At 39.2% G+C, this 4967-nt stretch overlaps 1 pseudogene; it reads left to right on the forward strand.

Moving 5' to 3' along the window:
- Positions 1 to 1422: 1422 nt before the first annotated feature.
- On the forward strand, positions 1423 to 4567 carry LOC126587245 (putative F-box protein PP2-B12; annotated as a pseudogene).
- The last annotated feature ends 400 nt before the right edge of the window (positions 4568 to 4967 follow it).

A 4967-nucleotide genomic window follows, 5' to 3' on the forward strand; every position in this document is an offset into this window, starting at 1 on the left:
GGGAGGGCACGGACTCACGCGCTGGGGAGGGCACGGACTCACGCGCTGGCGCACTGACGGATTCCCTAACTACCGTTAGGGAATATTCCGTTAAAATCTAACATATTCCGTTAAAACTGATTGACGGAGTCAATATATTCCGTCCAAACTGACGGAATATGCCGTCATCTTCTCCAACGAGTCACCAGTCGCCGAAAAACTGGGTAAAACTTTAAAACGTCTATTCTCACTCGTTTCTTAACCATTTTTCATGAAATTTGTACCAAAATGAAGCTAGGGACATCTACAATCACATTATAACAGTTTTAAGACCTAAAAACTACTACATTTTCCTAGGGAATGCTTGATAGTTTAGCTTACCTAGAATAGCTTCGATCTCAGCCCTCCGACATTCATTTCCTTCCAACAAAGTACCCCGTGACTCGTGAGGACCTCCTTAAGCTTCCTGTGAGCTTGAAATTTCCAAAAACACAAGATTTAACGTTTGCATGAACAGTACCCCAAATCGGGGTTATGGTTTCAACGTGAAGACAAAGTTGTCCTTACCTGAAAATGGTCTAGATGTGTTCCTGAGCTTGCAAGGAACATGAAGGTACCTTCAACGTCCTCGATCTACAAAGTTTGAATGGGTTTTGGTGTTTGTCCGTACACAATGCCGAGAGGGAGAGAGAGAGAGTCTGAGTGATAGAGAGATAGCATGGGAGAGAAGAGAGAGAAAAGGGTATGGATGTGTGTGTGGTCCAAAAATACACACCAATCAAATTTGTTTAATCCTTTTGTTTTAATTGGTCCAATTAGTTAGGAATAGAACTAATTGACCCAATTCCTTAACCCAAAACACAAACACACATTCAACGCTCAAGGGTAAATTCATCTTTTCACATCATCGAGAATAAAATAATGTACATCTCTGGGACGGGTTGTGACATAAAAAATCATCAAAATCAGAGCTAAAATAAAAGTTAAATTGTGATTTTTCATTTATAACCGTCGAAAACTTTTGTTCTGTTACGTAATCTCTGAATATTTGTTTTTAGTGATTTTTTACATATGTGATCTCGGAGTGTGTACAAACAAGTTTGACGGTTAGATAATTGAAAAAAAGTTTCGTAGAATGTGTATCGCATCAAAACAGTAGATTAAATAAACACTTAAGAGTTAATGTTTTTGAACTGCCAGTTATAGATAATTTTGTAGTAGTGAGAAGAGAAAGAAGAATGGTCGTTAGACTTCCTAGATAGAAAAAAGATACAAAGGAAGCCGACTCACGGCAAACAGAAGAGCAAAGACGTGGGAAAAGGGGACAATCGACACCGCCACTCATGGCAAGAGTGTCACCCAATGCTTCTATAAATACAAACCACATGGCAATCAGTAATACGAAAACAAATTACAACGTATTTTTATTTTATCCGAGGAACCCAAAATAATGTTGAAGTTCTTAGGCGGTGGCGGAAAGCGGGAGAACAAGAAGAAAACAGGTGATAAGTCAAAAAAAAAAAAGGAGAAGAAAACAGATGATGTCGATGGCAGAGGAATCGCTATGCCGGCGGCGGATCACATGGATCTGCCGGCCTTGCCGGAAGGGTGCATAGCCACCATTGTCTCGCTCACCACGCCTCGAGACGCGGGCACGATGTCGTTGGTTTCGAGGAGTTTCAGGTCGGCAACGCCGTAGCGGGATGCGACCCCGTCTGGGACAAGTTTTTTTCCCCCGATATCGACACGGTCCTTTCCTCCTCACTTTCCATGTCCGTACAGCAGCTGCATGTGTCTTCCTCCTCCGCTTCCCTAACGAAGAAGGAGCAATACCTCGCACCATGCGACAATCCAGTTCTTATCGAACGGGGCAAATTGGTAATTGCAAGTTTCTCTTTGTCTCATCTTTTTTTTATGGGATTTATTTTATTTTATGAGCATTTGATAATCATTTAATTTTTAGTTTTTCAGCTTAATTTTTGAAAACTCAATGAAGTAGTTTTTAATTTTATTTTTTAATCTTAATCTTTTAAAAATTGAAAGTAGTTAGGGATTGCTTGAAATTGTAATAACACAAGGAATTTCCTGTCTATTTGTTCTGTACTTTGTTGTTTTAAAGTACTTTGTCGTTTTAAAGTTAGTCTAGTGATTTTGGCACTTGTTCTTATTAGGGTGGTTTGGGACGGGATCCCAACTCGAAAATGGTCACCTATATCTAAACCAATCATTTTCGGGACAAAACTCTGAAAACCAAAACTCAACTTAAATTTCGGCTCAAATTTTTGGGATTTCGTAACGAGATTCCTCCCATGCACATCCCCACTAGCCTATTGTGCCTTGGCTCGTTGTTTAGTGCGAAAATAAGATTCAGATTACAACCTCATCAAATCACACACACAGTTGAACAGAATAAAATACAAGAAATAAAGACACTGAGAAATTTACGAGGTTCGGCAAAAACATGTCTACGTCCCCAGAAAAATATTGCTCTTCACTATGAGAATAACAGTACAAGTACACATGAGTTAAAGCAACATAACCCAATCTTGAATCCCTTGCACACCCACTCATAGAATTTTTCCAAAAACCTCACCCTACCCCAAGAGTTATTTCACCAAGACCTTTCACTCTAGCTCTCTTGATTTCTCTCACTCATGCCCATGGTAGAGCCAAATGCTCTCACCATCTTCTTGGATTCTTCCCTGATGCAAGTCTTCTCCCTCAGCAAGCATACCTAATGCAAGTATTTCCTTACATTAAATGAAAGGAAAACTAATAAAAATAGCTTGAAAACTTTGAATTTTAACGATAATGACAAAATAAATGGTAAAATTATTTTTAATGAAAAAATATGATTTTTCGTTAAAGTAAACAGTACCGGAAGTTTTTCGTTAAAGTTTCCTTAAATAAAACCAAGCCATCACATTTCTAACAAAATGCTCCCAAAGTCAAAAAGCAAACCCACTTTTGTTTTTCCTTTGTAGCACTTGTCTGCAACATTCAATGCAGTCCATAGACATGTGATATTTTCACCGAAAGCAAACATACAAAGTCACAAATCATCCACTAACGAAGGCACACGGGTCACTTCATTGTTGCTAGCTCAAAATATTAGCCAATCACAACATAGCCGACCCTCGCCAGCCCACACCTCGTCCCAAATTCGTCGACCCCCCACTTCCATCCCATCTCTCTCATTCCGTAAGCACACAAAAAATTGTAAAATATTCAATTTGAAGTGCAGATGGTCGAAGGAGTTGTTAAAATCGCTGGTGTTCACTTCTTTTTAGCATTAGAAGAAGTACGAAGAAAGGCTAGAAAAACCGAGTTAGAAATTAGCATGCATTCTTATTGATTTAGGGGTTTTTTTTTTTCTCTTCGGGTAGCGTTTTGTATTTCTCACTGCTCTAAGATCCTGACTGTCACTTGGCGTGATAATGCAGAGCTTTTCACTGGACAAATGGAGTGGGAAGAAATGCTATATGATTGCTGCAAGGGCCCTTTCGATAGTTTGGAGCGGCACTCAGTACTAGAAATGGATCTCTCTCCCCGACTCAAGGTCTCTAAAATTTCATTCTTTTTCCTTTTTAAGAAATTGTTATCTTATCAGCATTCCAAAATAGTCATCTGTTGTGCACTAGTTCATCGGAAATGAGGATTGCAGATGATTTTATTTTTTTTCAGTGCGATAACAGGTCCATGTTTTTATTGCACGTGTTATTGGTTGGTTAGAGATTAAATTTTGAATATAAATTAGTTATACTAAACAAACAGGTTTGAGGAGGTGGCAGAGCTTGTGACTGTTTGTTGGCTTGAAATCCGCGGACAAATTGAGACACGGATGCTGTCCCCATCCACCCTTTATAAAACTTACCTCGTACTCAAGTCAACTCCAAGGGCTTATGGATTTGACAGCCACGCTTCGGAGGTCACAATAGGTTTAATGGGGAGAAGCCCACGAGACAAAAGGTGTTTCTGGACGCTCATAGAGGCCATACCAAAGCTTTCCAACCCGGGGAGATCAATGAGGCCCAGTACCCGAAAGAGCGGAACGACTGGTGGCTGGAGATAGAGATGGGGGAGTACTTCTGTCAAGGGGGTGAAGGTGAAGAGTTGGAGATGGTTTGCTGGGGGCATCAGGGTGGCCACTGGAAGGGTGGCCTCATTTTTCAAGGGATTGATATCAGGCCCAAAGGGATGTAGAAGTCAAGTGGCAGTAGATTACTGTCTTTTTAATTCCAAAATATTATTAGAACACTACTTCGCTGCTAAAAGAATAGCCGCAGCTGTTCAATAGTTGCAGCTGTTGTTGAAATCCAATCATAGATGAACACGTTCCAAATAATTGAAACTGAAAACACAGATTAGACACGTCTATCTGTTATTTAAATTTCAGCAGCAGCGGCTTCTTGTCTTTCTGCGATGAAGTAGTGTTCATATTGTTCATATTATAATTGAGCTATTTCATATGTTAAATGTTGCAATTGACACGTGTGAGCCATGTCAATGTCCATAGTCAATTGCTTCATTTGTTGTAGTCTTTTGTGTTCGGTGCTATCGAATAATAAAACTATCGGTTCCATGGAAACCAAGACTTCCGACGATTGAGCATAAATCTGTAATCTTTGTGTTCAATTGCTTGATGTCTTAAATTTCTTTTCTTTTCTTTTTTTATTTTTTTTGAAAAGGGGGTTAGCTGATAACTTAATTATAACAGTCTATTTTTTGGGGGTCGAGAAGACTCGCAGAAGAGCCTCAACTGCCCCCTAATCACTACTATGTAATGCCAGAATCGAATTAAGGACGTGTCGTGTAATTCACCAGTACCACCATTGTGTCTTAAATATTTAGCATAATATAATTTACTGCTACAAGTGATATTATAACTTTGAACTACATTAAAGGAGAAGAAAGTATGAGCTTCAGACTTCTTAATTCAACAGAACAATTCATAACTTACAATATCAATCTAGACAACTAAATATTGG

Source organism: Malus sylvestris, chromosome 10 (assembly GCF_916048215.2).
Source record: "Malus sylvestris chromosome 10, drMalSylv7.2, whole genome shotgun sequence".
NCBI lineage: Eukaryota > Viridiplantae > Streptophyta > Magnoliopsida > Rosales > Rosaceae > Malus > Malus sylvestris.